Raw genomic sequence first — 15,002 nt, forward strand, 5'->3', positions numbered from 1 at the left:
TATTTAGCATTTTTGAATTGTTAGGTTTTGTGCCGTGGTTTTGTTTATAAATTGTATATTTTGTAAATAGTATTAAATCTGTAGGGGTGAACTGCCATTTTCTTTGGAGTGTTTTCACATTAGGGAGTTAGGGTTAGCGACTGTCTTTTGGTTTGTTTATTTCTATCAGGCTAGCTAGCACTTTCTGTGGGAAATGGCTTATTTTGTTTATTATGTTGGCCTTGGTTCGCCCTGAGTTGTAGTGTCATGTTTTGTTTGACACTTTCTTTCGTTTAAAATAAATATCATTCTGTTGGAACATCTCGATCCTGGATTTTGGTTTGGGGATCGGAGAGGGAACATGCTAATTTATCTTTGTATGTTGCACCCTGACCCCCTAGACAGCGGCGTAACAGACCAGTACAGTTATAGTACTTTCTACTTTGCCACATTTATCTTCTTCTTAGCAAGTGTCATGCATTCTGCTTCTCCAGCGTTTTTAGGAGCTGTTGATGATGTCAAATGCAGCTTACGGCCACACCGCTCTCTAAGCGCCCGATCTCGTCCGATCTCGGCAGCCAAATAGAGCCGGGCCTGGTTAGTACTTGGTAGGAAGACCGCCTGGGAATACCAGGTGCTGTAAGTTTTTTTGCTTGGGTTTACGGGCAGCACAAGCTGGTGTTACTGCCTATTTATTCATAGAAATTGTTCCATATTTTCATCAAATTTTGTTCTTTCATTGCTGTTTTGCTACTTTATTGGTTTGTCAACCATCGTGCTTCATTACTAGTAGACCATGTTACGGTCCTGGCCATATGTGTTGTTTTTATTTTGTTGTTCTTATAGGTGCCCTGCCTTATCTGCCGGATTGGGGGGCAGTACAGGAAGCTGATTGGTCCATCCTTCACTTCCTGGAGTTTTAAAAGTACGGTTCCCAACAGCTAGCGAGGCTCTTTCTGGCAGCAGCACCTGTTTGCTGTTCTTGGTTTCCAAACCTTATTTAGCATTTTTGAATTGTTAGGTTTTGTGCCGTGGTTTTGTTTATAAATTGTATATTTTGTAAATAGTATTAAATCTGTAGGGGTGAACTGCCATTTTCTTTGGAGTGTTTTCACATTAGGGAGTTAGGGTTAGCGACTATCTTTTGGTTTGTTTATTTTTATCAGGCTAGCTAACACTTTCTGTGGGAAATGGCTTATTTTGTTTATTATGTTGGCCTTGGTTCGCCATGAGTTGTAGTGTCATGTTTTGTTTGACACTTTCTTTCGTTTAAAATAAATATCATTCTGTTGGAACATCTCAATCCTGGATTTTGGTTTGAGGATCGGAGAGGGAACATCCAAATTTATCTTTGTATGTTTCACCCTGACCCCCTAGACAGGGGCGTAACAGACCAGTACAGTTATAGTACTTTGTACTTTGCCATATTTATCTTCTTCTTAGCAAGTGTCATGCATTCTGCTTCTCCAGCGTTTTTAAGAGCTGTTGATGATGTCAAATGCAGCTTACGGCCACACCGCTCTCTAAGCGCCCGATCTCGTCCGATCTCGGCAGCCAAATAGAGCCGGGCCTGGTTAGTACTTGGTAGGAAGACCGCCTGGGAATACCAGGTGCTGTAAGCTTTTTTGCTTGGGTTTACGGGCAGCACAAGCTGGTGTTACTGCCTATTTATTCATAGAAATTGTTCTATATTTTCATCAAATTTTGTTCTTTCATTGCTGTTTTGCTACTTTATTGGTTTGCCAACCATCGTGCTTCATTACTAGTAGACCATGTTACGGTCCTGGCCATATGTGTTGTTTTTATTTTCTTGTTCTTATAGGTGCCCTGCCTGATTGGCCGGATTGGGGGGCAGTACAGGAAGCTGATTGGTCCATCCTACACTTCCTGGAGTTTTAAAAGTACGGTTCCCAACAGCAAGCGAGGCTCTTTCTGGCATCAGCACCTGTTTGCTGTTCTTGGTTTCCAAACCTTATTTAGCATTTTTGAATTGTTAGGTTTTGTGACGTGGTTTTGTTATAAATTGTATATTTTGTAAATAGTATTAAATCTGTAGGGGTGAACTGCCATTTTCTTTGGAGTGTTTTCACATTAGGGAGTTAGGGTTAGCGACTATCTTTTGGTTTGTTTATTTCTATCAGGCTAGCTAACACTTTCGGTGGGAAATGGCTTATTTTGTTTATTATGTTGGCCTTGGTTCGCCCTGAGTTGTAGAGTCATGTTTTGTTTGACACTTTCTTTCGTTTAAAATAAATATCATTCTGTTGGAACATCTCAATCCTGGATTTTGGTTTGAGGATCGGAGAGGGAACATCCAAATTTATCTTTGTCTGTTTCACCCTGACCCCCTAGACAGGGGCGTAACAGACCAGTACAGTTATAGTACTTTGTACTTTGCCATATTTATCTTCTTCTTAGCAAGTGTCATGCATTCTGCTTCTCCAGCGTTTTTAAGAGCTGTTGATGATGTCAAATGCAGCTTACGGCCACACCGCTCTCTAAGCGCCCGATCTCGTCCGATCTCGGCAGCCAAATAGAGCCGGGCCTGGTTAGTACTTGGTAGGAAGACCGCCTGGGAATACCAGGTGCTGTAAGCTTTTTTGCTTGGGTTTACGGGCAGCACAAGCTGGTGTTACTGCCTATTTATTCATAGAAATTGTTCTATATTTTCATCAAATTTTGTTCTTTCATTGCTGTTTTGCTACTTTATTGGTTTGCCAACCATCGTGCTTCATTACTAGTAGACCATGTTACGGTCCTGGCCATATGTGTTGTTTTTATTTTCTTGTTCTTATAGGTGCCCTGCCTGATTGGCCGGATTGGGGGGCAGTACAGGAAGCTGATTGGTCCATCCTACACTTCCTGGAGTTTTAAAAGTACGGTTCCTAACAGCAAGCGAGGCTCTTTCTGGCATCAGCACCTGTTTGCTGTTCTTGGTTTCCAAACCTTATTTAGCATTTTTGAATTGTTAGGTTTTGTGACGTGGTTTTGTTATAAATTGTATATTTTGTAAATAGTATTAAATCTGTAGGGGTGAACTGCCATTTTCTTTGGACCGTTTTCACATTAGGGAGTTAGGGTTAGCGACTGTCTTTTGGTTTGTTTATTTCTATCAGGCTAGCTAGCACTTTCTGTGGGAAATGGCTTATTTTGTTTATTATGTTGGCCTTGGTTCGCCATGAGTTGTGTCATTTTTTGTTTGTCACTTTCTTTCGTTTAAAATAAATATCATTCTGTTGGAACATCTCGATCCTGGATTTTGGTTTGGGGATCGGAGAGGGAACATGCTAATTTATCTTTGTATGTTGCACCCTGACCCCCTAGACAGGGGCGTAACAGACCAGTACAGTTATAGTACTTTGTACTTTGCCACATTTATCTTCTTCTTAGCAAGTGTCATGCATTCTGCTTCTCCAGCGTTTTTAAGAGCTGTTGATGATGTCAAATGCAGCTTACGGCCCCACCGCTCTCTAAGCGCCCGATCTCGTCCGATCTCGGCAGCCAAATAGAGCCGGGCCTGGTTAGTACTTGGTAGGAAGACCGCCTGGGAATACCAGGTGCTGTAAGCTTTTTTGCTTGGGTTTACGGGCAGCACAAGCTGGTGTTACTGCCTATTTATTCATAGAAATTGTTCTATATTTTCATCAAATTTTGTTCTTTCATTGCTGTTTTGCTACTTTATTGGTTTGCCAACCATCGTGCTTCATTACTAGTAGACCATGTTACGGTCCTGGCCATATGTGTTGTTTTTATTTTCTTGTTCTTATAGGTGCCCTGCCTGATTGGCCGGATTGGGGGGCAGTACAGGAAGCTGATTGGTCCATCCTACACTTCCTGGAGTTTTAAAAGTACGGTTCCCAACAGCAAGCGAGGCTCTTTCTGGCATCAGCACCTGTTTGCTGTTCTTGGTTTCCAAACCGTATTTAGCATTTTTGAATTGTTAGGTTTTGTGACGTGGTTTTGTTATAAATTGTATATTTTGTAAATAGTATTAAATCTGTAGGGGTGAACTGCCATTTTCTTTGGACCGTTTTCACATTAGGGAGTTAGGGTTAGCGACTGTCTTTTGGTTTGTTTATTTCTATCAGGCTAGCTAGCACTTTCTGTGGGAAATGGCTTATTTTGTTTATTATGTTGGCCTTGGTTCGCCATGAGTTGTGTCATTTTTTGTTTGTCACTTTCTTTCGTTTAAAATAAATATCATTCTGTTGGAACATCTCGATCCTGGATTTTGGTTTGGGGATCGGAGAGGGAACATGCTAATTTATCTTTGTATGTTGCACCCTGACCCCCTAGACAGGGGCGTAAAAGACCAGTACAGTTATAGTACTTTGTACTTTGCCACATTTATCTTCTTCTTAGCAAGTGTCATGCATTCTGCTTCTCCAGCGTTTTTAAGAGCTGTTGATGATGTCGAATGCAGCTTACGGCCACACCGCTCTCTAAGCGCCCGATCTCGTCCGATCTCGGCAGCCCAATAGAACCGGGCCTGGTTAGTACTTGGTAGGAAGACCGCCTGGGAATACCAGGTGCTGTAAGCTTTTTTGCTTGGGTTTACGGGCAGCACAAGCTGGTGTTACTGCCTATTTATTCATAGAAATTGTTCTATATTTTCATCAAATTTTGTTCTTTCATTGCTGTTTTGCTACTTTATTGGTTTGCCAACCATCGTGCTTCATTACTAGTAGACCATGTTACGGTCCTGGCCATATGTGTTGTTTTTATTTTCTTGTTCTTATAGGTGCCCTGCCTGATTGGCCAGATTGGGGGGCAGTACAGGAAGCTGATTGGTCCATCCTACACTTCCTGGAGTTTTAAAAGTACGGTTCCCAACAGCAAGCGAGGCTCTTTCTGGCATCAGCACCTGTTTGCTGTTCTTGGTTTCCAAACCTTATTTAGCATTTTTGAATTGTTAGGTTTTGTGACGTGGTTTTGTTATAAATTGTATATTTTGTAAATAGTATTAAATCTGTAGGGGTGAACTGCCATTTTCTTTGGACCGTTTTCACATTAGGGAGTTAGGGTTAGCGACTGTCTTTTGGTTTGTTTATTTCTATCAGGCTAGCTAGCACTTTCTGTGGGAAATGGCTTATTTTGTTTATTATGTTGGCCTTGGTTCGCCCTGAGTTGTAGTGTCATGTTTTGTTTGACACTTTCTTTCGTTTAAAATAAATATCATTCTGTTGGAACATCTCAATCCTGGATTTTGGTTTGAGGATCGGAGAGGGAACATGCAAATTTATCTTTGTATGTTTCACCCTGACCCCCTAGACAGGGGCGTAACAGACCAGTACAGTTATAGTACTTTGTACTTTGCCACATTTATCTTCTTATTAGCATGTGTCATGCATTCTGCTTATCCAGCGTTTTTAGGAGCTGTTGATGATGTCAAATGCAGCTTACGGCCACACCGCTCTCTAAGCGCCCGATCTCGTCCGATCTCGGCAGCCAAATAGAGCTGGGCCTGGTTAGTACTTGGTAGGAAGACCGCCTGGGAATACCAGGTGCTGTAAGTTTTTTTGCTTGGGTTTACGGGCAGCACAAGCTGGTGTTACTGCCTATTTATTCATAGAAATTGTTCCATATTTTCATCAAATTTTGTTCTTTCATTGCTGTTTTGCTACTTTATTGGTTTGTCAACCATCGTGCTTCATTACTAGTAGACCATGTTACGGTCCTGGCCATATGTGTTGTTTTTATTTTGTTGTTCTTATAGGTGCCCTGCCTGATTGGCCGGATTGGGGGGCAGTACAGGAAGCTGATTGGTCCATCCTACACTTCCTGGAGTTTTAAAAGTACGGTTCCCAACAGCTAGCGAGGCTCTTTCTGGCATCAGCACCTGTTTGCTGTTTATGGTTTCCAAACCTTATTTAGCATTTTTGAATTGTTAGGTTTTGTGCCGTGGTTTTGTTTATAAATTGTATATTTTGTAAATAGTATTAAATCTGTAGGGGTGAACTGCCATTTTCTTTGGAGTGTTTTCACATTAGGGAGTTAGGGTTAGCGACTGTCTTTTGGTTTGTTTATTTCTATCAGGCTAGCTAGCACTTTCTGTGGGAAATGGCTTATTTTGTTTATTATGTTGGCCTTGGTTCGCCCTGAGTTGTAGAGTCATGTTTTGTTTGACACTTTCTTTCGTTTAAAATAAATATCATTCTGTTGGAACATCTCGATCCTGGATTTTGGTTTGGGGATCGGAGAGGGAACATGCTAATTTATCTTTGTATGTTGCACCCTGACCCCCTAGACAGGGGCGTAACAGACCAGTACAGTTATAGTACTTTGTACTTTGCCACATTTATCTTCTTCTTAGCAAGTGTCATGCATTCTGCTTCTCCAGCGTTTTTAAGAGCTGTTGATGATGTCAAATGCAGCTTACGGCCACACCGCTCTCTAAGCGCCCGATCTCGTCCGATCTCGGCAGCCAAATAGAGCTGGGCCTGGTTAGTACTTGGTAGGAAGACCGCCTGGGAATACCAGGTGCTGTAAGTTTTTTTGCTTGGGTTTACGGGCAGCACAAGCTGGTGTTACTGCCTATTTATTCATAGAAATTGTTCCATATTTTCATCAAATTTTGTTCTTTCATTGCTGTTTTGCTACTTTATTGGTTTGTCAACCATCGTGCTTCATTACTAGTAGACCATGTTACGGTCCTGGCCATATGTGTTGTTTTTATTTTGTTGTTCTTATAGGTGCCCTGCCTGATTGGCCGGATTGGGGGGCAGTACAGGAAGCTGATTGGTCCATCCTACACTTCCTGGAGTTTTAAAAGTACGGTTCCCAACAGCTAGCGAGGCTCTTTCTGGCATCAGCACCTGTTTGCTGTTCTTGGTTTCCAAACCTTATTTAGCATTTTTGAATTGTTAGGTTTTGTGCCGTGGTTTTGTTTATAAATTGTATATTTTGTAAATAGTATTAAATCTGTAGGGGTGAACTGCCATTTTCTTTGGAGTGTTTTCACATTAGGGAGTTAGGGTTAGCGACTGTCTTTTGGTTTGTTTATTTCTATCAGGCTAGCTAGCACTTTCTGTGGGAAATGGCTTATTTTGTTTATTATGTTGGCCTTGGTTCGCCCTGAGTTGTAGAGTCATGTTTTGTTTGACACTTTCTTTCGTTTAAAATAAATATCATTCTGTTGGAACATATCGATCCTGGATTTTGGTTTGGGGATCGGAGAGGGAACATGCTAATTTATCTTTGTATGTTGCACCCTGACCCCCTAGACAGGGGCGTAACAGACCAGTACAGTTATAGTACTTTGTACTTTGCCACATTTATCTTCTTCTTAGCAAGTGTCATGCATTCTGCTTCTCCAGCGTTTTTAAGAGCTGTTGATGATGTCAAATGCAGCTTACGGCCACACCGCTCTCTAAGCGCCCGATCTCGTCCGATCTCGGCAGCCAAATAGAGCCGGGCCTGGTTAGTACTTGGTAGGAAGACCGCCTGGGAATACCAGGTGCTGTAAGCTTTTTTGCTTGGGTTTACGGGCAGCACAAGCTGGTGTTACTGCCTATTTATTCATAGAAATTGTTCTATATTTTCATCAAATTTTGTTCTTTCATTGCTGTTTTGCTACTTTATTGGTTTGCCAACCATCGTGCTTCATTACTAGTAGACCATGTTACGGTCCTGGCCATATGTGTTGTTTTTATTTTGTTGTTCTTATAGGTGCCCTGCCTTATTGGCCGGATTGGGGGGCAGTACAGGAAGCTGATTGGTCCATCCTTCACTTCCTGGAGTTTTAAAAGTACGGTTCCCAACAGCTAGCGAGGCTCTTTCTGGCAGCAGCACCTGTTTGCTGTTCTTGGTTTCCAAACCTTATTTAGCATTTTTGAATTGTTAGGTTTTGTGCCGTGGTTTTGTTTATAAATTGTATATTTTGTAAATAGTATTAAATCTGTAGGGGTGAACTGCCATTTTCTTTGGAGTGTTTTCACATTAGGGAGTTAGGGTTAGCGACTATCTTTTGGTTTGTTTATTTCTATCAGGCTAGCTAACACTTTCTGTGGGAAATGGCTTATTTTGTTTATTATGTTGGCCTTGGTTCGCCCTGAGTTGTAGTGTCATGTTTTGTTTGACACTTTCTTTCGTTTAAAATAAATATCATTCTGTTGGAACATCTCGATCCTGGATTATGGTTTGGAGACCGGAGAGGGAACATCCTAATTTATATTTGTATGTTGCACCCTGACCCCCTAGACAGGGGCGTAACAGACCAGTACAGTTATAGTACTTTGTACTTTGCCATATTTATCTTCTTCTTAGCAAGTGTCATGCATTCTGCTTCTCCAGCGTTTTTAAGAGCTGTTGATGATGTCAAATGCAGCTTACGGCCACACCGCTCTCTAAGCGCCCGATCTCGTCCGATCTCGGCAGCCAAATAGAGCCGGGCCTGGTTAGTACTTGGTAGGAAGACCGCCTGGGAATACCAGGTGCTGTAAGCTTTTTTGCTTGGGTTTACGGGCAGCACAAGCTGGTGTTACTGCCTATTTATTCATAGAAATTGTTCTATATTTTCATCAAATTTTGTTCTTTCATTGCTGTTTTGCTACTTTATTGGTTTGCCAACCATCGTGCTTCATTACTAGTAGACCATGTTACGGTCCTGGCCATATGTGTTGTTTTTATTTTCTTGTTCTTATAGGTGCCCTGCCTGATTGGCCGGATTGGGGGGCAGTACAGGAAGCTGATTGGTCCATCCTACACTTCCTGGAGTTTTAAAAGTACGGTTCCCAACAGCAAGCGAGGCTCTTTCTGGCATCAGCACCTGTTTGCTGTTCTTGGTTTCCAAACCTTATTTAGCATTTTTGAATTGTTAGGTTTTGTGACGTGGTTTTGTTATAAATTGTATATTTTGTAAATAGTATTAAATCTGTAGGGGTGAACTGCCATTTTCTTTGGACCGTTTTCACATTAGGGAGTTAGGGTTAGCGACTGTCTTTTGGTTTGTTTATTTCTATCAGGCTAGCTAGCACTTTCTGTGGGAAATGGCTTATTTTGTTTATTATGTTGGCCTTGGTTCGCCATGAGTTGTGTCATTTTTTGTTTGTCACTTTCTTTCGTTTAAAATAAATATCATTCTGTTGGAACATCTCGATCCTGGATTTTGGTTTGGGGATCGGAGAGGGAACATGCTAATTTATCTTTGTATGTTGCACCCTGACCCCCTAGACAGGGGCGTAACAGACCAGTACAGTTATAGTACTTTGTACTTTGCCACATTTATCTTCTTCTTAGCAAGTGTCATGCATTCTGCTTCTCCAGCGTTTTTAAGAGCTGTTGATGATGTCAAATGCAGCTTACGGCCACACCGCTCTCTAAGCGCCCGATCTCGTCCGATCTCGGCAGCCAAATAGAGCCGGGCCTGGTTAGTACTTGGTAGGAAGACCGCCTGGGAATACCAGGTGCTGTAAGCTTTTTTGCTTGGGTTTACGGGCAGCACAAGCTGGTGTTACTGCCTATTTATTCATAGAAATTGTTCTATATTTTCATCAAATTTTGTTCTTTCATTGCTGTTTTGCTACTTTATTGGTTTGCCAACCATCGTGCTTCATTACTAGTAGACCATGTTACGGTCCTGGCCATATGTGTTGTTTTTATTTTCTTGTTCTTATAGGTGCCCTGCCTGATTGGCCGGATTGGGGGGCAGTACAGGAAGCTGATTGGTCCATCCTACACTTCCTGGAGTTTTAAAAGTACGGTTCCCAACAGCAAGCGAGGCTCTTTCTGGCATCAGCACCTGTTTGCTGTTCTTGGTTTCCAAACCTTATTTAGCATTTTTGAATTGTTAGGTTTTGTGACGTGGTTTTGTTATAAATTGTATATTTTGTAAATAGTATTAAATCTGTAGGGGTGAACTGCCATTTTCTTTGGACCGTTTTCACATTAGGGAGTTAGGGTTAGCGACTGTCTTTTGGTTTGTTTATTTCTATCAGGCTAGCTAGCACTTTCTGTGGGAAATGGCTTATTTTGTTTATTATGTTGGCCTTGGTTCGCCATGAGTTGTGTCATTTTTTGTTTGTCACTTTCTTTCGTTTAAAATAAATATCATTCTGTTGGAACATCTCGATCCTGGATTTTGGTTTGGGGATCGGAGAGGGAACATGCTAATTTATCTTTGTATGTTGCACCCTGACCCCCTAGACAGGGGCGTAACAGACCAGTACAGTTATAGTACTTTGTACTTTGCCACATTTATCTTCTTCTTAGCAAGTGTCATGCATTCTGCTTCTCCAGCGTTTTTAAGAGCTGTTGATGATGTCAAATGCAGCTTACGGCCACACCGCTCTCTAAGCGCCCGATCTCGTCCGATCTCGGCAGCCAAATAGAGCCGGGCCTGGTTAGTACTTGGTAGGAAGACCGCCTGGGAATACCAGGTGCTGTAAGCTTTTTTGCTTGGGTTTACGGGCAGCACAAGCTGGTGTTACTGCCTATTTATTCATAGAAATTGTTCTATATTTTCATCAAATTTTGTTCTTTCATTGCTGTTTTGCTACTTTATTGGTTTGCCAACCATCGTGCTTCATTACTAGTAGACCATGTTACGGTCCTGGCCATATGTGTTGTTTTTATTTTCTTGTTCTTATAGGTGCCCTGCCTGATTGGCCGGATTGGGGGGCAGTACAGGAAGCTGATTGGTCCATCCTACACTTCCTGGAGTTTTAAAAGTACGGTTCCCAACAGCAAGCGAGGCTCTTTCTGGCATCAGCACCTGTTTGCTGTTCTTGGTTTCCAAACCTTATTTAGCATTTTTGAATTGTTAGGTTTTGTGACGTGGTTTTGTTATAAATTGTATATTTTGTAAATAGTATTAAATCTGTAGGGGTGAACTGCCATTTTCTTTGGACCGTTTTCACATTAGGGAGTTAGGGTTAGCGACTGTCTTTTGGTTTGTTTATTTCTATCAGGCTAGCTAGCACTTTCTGTGGGAAATGGCTTATTTTGTTTATTATGTTGGCCTTGGTTCGCCATGAGTTGTGTCATTTTTTGTTTGTCACTTTCTTTCGTTTAAAATAAATATCATTCTGTTGGAACATCTCGATCCTGGATTTTGGTTTGGGGATCGGAGAGGGAACATGCTAATTTATCTTTGTATGTTGCACCCTGACCCCCTAGACAGGGGCGTAACAGACCAGTACAGTTATAGTACTTTGTACTTTGCCACATTTATCTTCTTCTTAGCAAGTGTCATGCATTCTGCTTCTCCAGCGTTTTTAAGAGCTGTTGATGATGTCAAATGCAGCTTACGGCCACACCGCTCTCTAAGCGCCCGATCTCGTCCGATCTCGGCAGCCAAATAGAGCCGGGCCTGGTTAGTACTTGGTAGGAAGACCGCCTGGGAATACCAGGTGCTGTAAGCTTTTTTGCTTGGGTTTACGGGCAGCACAAGCTGGTGTTACTGCCTATTTATTCATAGAAATTGTTCTATATTTTCATCAAATTTTGTTCTTTAATTGCTGTTTTGCTACTTTATTGGTTTGCCAACCATCGTGCTTCATTACTAGTAGACCATGTTACGGTCCTGGCCATATGTGTTGTTTTTATTTTGTTGTTCTTATAGGTGCCCTGCCTGATTGGCCGGATTGGGGGGCAGTACAGGAAGCTGATTGGTCCATCCTACACTTCCTGGAGTTTTAAAAGTACGGTTCCCAACAGCTAGCGAGGCTCTTTCTGGCATCAGCACCTGTTTGCTGTTCTTGGTTTCCAAACCTTATTTAGCATTTTTGAATTGTTAGGTTTTGTGCCGTGGTTTTGTTTATAAATTGTATATTTTGTAAATAGTATTAAATCTGTAGGGGTGAACTGCCATTTTCTTTGGACCGTTTTCACATTAGGGAGTTAGGGTTAGCGACTGTCTTTTGGTTTGTTTATTTCTATCAGGCTAGCTAGCACTTTCTGTGGGAAATGGCTTATTTTGTTTATTATGTTGGCCTTGGTTCGCCATGAGTTGTGTCATTTTTTGTTTGTCACTTTCTTTCGTTTAAAATAAATATCATTCTGTTGGAACATCTCAATCCTGGATTTTGGTTTGAGGATCGGAGAGGGAACATGCAAATTTATCTTTGTATGTTTCACCCTGACCCCCTAGACAGGGGCGTAACAGACCAGTACAGTTATAGTACTTTGTACTTTGCCACATTTATCTTCTTCTTAGCAAGTGTCATGCATTCTGCTTCTCCAGCGTTTTTAGGAGCTGTTGATGATGTCAAATGCAGCTTACGGCCACACCGCTCTCTAAGCGCCCGATCTCGTCCGATCTCGGCAGCCAAATAGAGCCGGGCCTGGTTAGTACTTGGTAGGAAGACCGCCTGGGAATACCAGGTGCTGTAAGCTTTTTTGCTTGGGTTTACGGGCAGCACAAGCTGGTGTTACTGCCTATTTATTCATAGAAATTGTTCTATATTTTCATCAAATTTTGTTCTTTCATTGCTGTTTTGCTACTTTATTGGTTTGCCAACCATCGTGCTTCATTACTAGTAGACCATGTTACGGTCCTGGCCATATGTGTTGTTTTTATTTTCTTGTTCTTATAGGTGCCCTGCCTGATTGGCCGGATTGGGGGGCAGTACAGGAAGCTGATTGGTCCATCCTACACTTCCTGGAGTTTTAAAAGTACGGTTCCCAACAGCAAGCGAGGCTCTTTCTGGCATCAGCACCTGTTTGCTGTTCTTGGTTTCCAAACCTTATTTAGCATTTTTGAATTGTTAGGTTTTGTGACGTGGTTTTGTTATAAATTGTATATTTTGTAAATAGTATTAAATCTGTAGGGGTGGACTGCCATTTTCTTTTGATTGTTTTCACTTGTTTTCACATTAAGGAGTTAGGGTTAGCGACTGTCTTTTGGTTTGTTTATTTCTATCAGGCTAGCTAGCACTTTCTGTGGGAAATGGCTTATTTTGTTTATTATGTTGGCCTGGGTTCGCCCTGAGTTGTAGTGTCATGTTTTGTTTGACACTTTCTTTCGTTTAAAATAAATATCATTCTGTTGGAACATCTCGATCCTGGATTTTGGTTTGGGGATCGGAGAGGGAACATGCTAATTTATCTTTGTATGTTGCACCCTGACCCCCTAGACAGGGGCGTAACAGACCAGTACAGTTATAGTACTTTGTACTTTGCCACATTTATCTTCTTCTTAGTAAGTGTCATGCATTCTGCTTCTCTAGCGTTTTTAAGAGCTGTTGATGATGTCAAATGCAGCTTACGGCCACACCGCTCTCTAAGCGCCCGATCTCGTCCGATCTCGGCAGCCAAATAGAGCCGGGCCTGGTTAGTACTTGGTAAGAAGACCGCCTGGGAATACCAGGTGCTGTAAGCTTTTTTGCTTGGGTTTACGGGCAGCACAAGCTGGTGTTACTGCCTATTTATTCATAGAAATTGTTCTATATTTTCATCAAATTTTGTTCTTTCATTGCTGTTTTGCTACTTTATTGGTTTGCCAACCATCGTGCTTCATTACTAGTAGACCATGTTACGGTCCTGGCCATATGTGTTGTTTTTATTTTCTTGTTCTTATAGGTGCCCTGCCTGATTGGCCGGATTGGGGGGCAGTACAGGAAGCTGATTGGTCCATCCTACACTTCCTGGAGTTTTAAAAGTACGGTTCCCAACAGCAAGCGAGGCTCTTTCTGGCATCAGCACCTGTTTGCTGTTCTTGGTTTCCAAACCTTATTTAGCATTTTTGAATTGTTAGGTTTTGTGACGTGGTTTTGTTATAAATCGTATATTTTGTAAATAGTATTAAATCTGTAGGGGTGAACTGCCATTTTCTTTGGACCGTTTTCACATTAGGGAGTTAGGGTTAGCGACTGTCTTTTGGTTTGTTTATTTCTATCAGGCTAGCTAGCACTTTCTGTGGGAAATGGCTTATTTTGTTTATTATGTTGGCCTTGGTTCGCCATGAGTTGTGTCATTTTTTGTTTGTCACTTTCTTTCGTTTAAAATAAATATCATTCTGTTGGAACATCTCGATCCTGGATTTTGGTTTGGGGATCGGAGAGGGAACATGCTAATTTATCTTTGTATGTTGCACCCTGACCCCCTAGACAGGGGCGTAACAGACCAGTACAGTTATAGTACTTTGTACTTTGCCACATTTATCTTCTTCTTAGTAAGTGTCATGCATTCTGCTTCTCTAGCGTTTTTAAGAGCTGTTGATGATGTCAAATGCAGCTTACGGCCACACCGCTCTCTAAGCGCCCGATCTCGTCCGATCTCGGCAGCCAAATAGAGCCGGGCCTGGTTAGTACTTGGTAGGAAGACCGCCTGGGAATACCAGGTGCTGTAAGCTTTTTTTGCTTGGGTTTACGGGCAGCACAAGCTGGTGTTACTGCCTATTTATTCATAGAAATTGTTCTATATTTTCATCAAATTTTGTTCTTTCATTGCTGTTTTGCTACTTTATTGGTTTGCCAACCATCGTGCTTCATTACTAGTAGACCATGTTACGGTCCTGGCCATATGTGTTGTTTTTATTTTCTTGTTCTTATAGGTGCCCTGCCTGATTGGCCGGATTGGGGGGCAGTACAGGAAGCTGATTGGTCCATCCTACACTTCCTGGAGTTTTAAAAGTACGGTTCCCAACAGCTAGCGAGGCTCTTTCTGGCATCAGCACCTGTTTGCTGTTCTTGGTTTCCAAACCTTATTTAGCATTTTTGAATTGTTAGGTTTTGTGACGTGGTTTTGTTATAAATTGTATATTTTGTAAATAGTATTAAATCTGTAGGGGTGAACTGCCATTTTCTTTGGACCGTTTTCACATTAGGGAGTTAGGGTTAGCGACTGTCTTTTGGTTTGTTTATTTCTATCAGGCTAGCTAGCACTTTCTGTGGGAAATGGCTTATTTTGTTTATTATGTTGGCCTTGGTTCGCCATGAGTTGTGTCATTTTTTGTTTGTCACTTTCTTTCGTTTAAAATAAATATCATTCTGTTGGAACATCTCGATCCTGGATTTTGGTTTGGGGATCGGAGAGGGAACATGCTAATTTATCTTTGTATGTTGCACCCTGACCCCCTAGACAGG

General features: G+C 41.7%; 15 pseudogenes; all 15 read left to right on the forward strand.

Annotated features, from left to right (window-relative positions):
* The first annotated feature begins 506 nt into the window (after positions 1 to 506).
* On the forward strand, positions 507 to 625 carry LOC137115220 (5S ribosomal RNA; annotated as a pseudogene).
* An 857-nt stretch (positions 626 to 1,482) lies between these two features.
* Positions 1,483 to 1,601, forward strand: LOC137114902 (5S ribosomal RNA; annotated as a pseudogene).
* An 856-nt stretch (positions 1,602 to 2,457) lies between these two features.
* LOC137114904 (5S ribosomal RNA) lies at positions 2,458 to 2,576 on the forward strand (annotated as a pseudogene).
* An 853-nt stretch (positions 2,577 to 3,429) lies between these two features.
* On the forward strand, positions 3,430 to 3,548 carry LOC137115291 (5S ribosomal RNA; annotated as a pseudogene).
* Positions 3,549 to 4,401: 853 nt separating this feature from the next.
* LOC137114680 (5S ribosomal RNA) lies at positions 4,402 to 4,520 on the forward strand (annotated as a pseudogene).
* Positions 4,521 to 5,376: 856 nt separating this feature from the next.
* LOC137115200 (5S ribosomal RNA) lies at positions 5,377 to 5,495 on the forward strand (annotated as a pseudogene).
* An 857-nt stretch (positions 5,496 to 6,352) lies between these two features.
* Positions 6,353 to 6,471, forward strand: LOC137115201 (5S ribosomal RNA; annotated as a pseudogene).
* An 857-nt stretch (positions 6,472 to 7,328) lies between these two features.
* On the forward strand, positions 7,329 to 7,447 carry LOC137114905 (5S ribosomal RNA; annotated as a pseudogene).
* An 857-nt stretch (positions 7,448 to 8,304) lies between these two features.
* On the forward strand, positions 8,305 to 8,423 carry LOC137114906 (5S ribosomal RNA; annotated as a pseudogene).
* Positions 8,424 to 9,276: 853 nt separating this feature from the next.
* Positions 9,277 to 9,395, forward strand: LOC137114907 (5S ribosomal RNA; annotated as a pseudogene).
* An 853-nt stretch (positions 9,396 to 10,248) lies between these two features.
* On the forward strand, positions 10,249 to 10,367 carry LOC137114908 (5S ribosomal RNA; annotated as a pseudogene).
* Positions 10,368 to 11,220: 853 nt separating this feature from the next.
* On the forward strand, positions 11,221 to 11,339 carry LOC137114909 (5S ribosomal RNA; annotated as a pseudogene).
* An 854-nt stretch (positions 11,340 to 12,193) lies between these two features.
* LOC137114910 (5S ribosomal RNA) lies at positions 12,194 to 12,312 on the forward strand (annotated as a pseudogene).
* Positions 12,313 to 13,178: 866 nt separating this feature from the next.
* On the forward strand, positions 13,179 to 13,297 carry LOC137114540 (5S ribosomal RNA; annotated as a pseudogene).
* Positions 13,298 to 14,150: 853 nt separating this feature from the next.
* LOC137114912 (5S ribosomal RNA) lies at positions 14,151 to 14,269 on the forward strand (annotated as a pseudogene).
* Positions 14,270 to 15,002: the final 733 nt, after the last annotated feature.

The sequence above is a fragment of the Channa argus genome, unplaced genomic scaffold (assembly GCF_033026475.1).
Source record: "Channa argus isolate prfri unplaced genomic scaffold, Channa argus male v1.0 Contig020, whole genome shotgun sequence".
Lineage (NCBI taxonomy): Eukaryota > Metazoa > Chordata > Actinopteri > Anabantiformes > Channidae > Channa > Channa argus.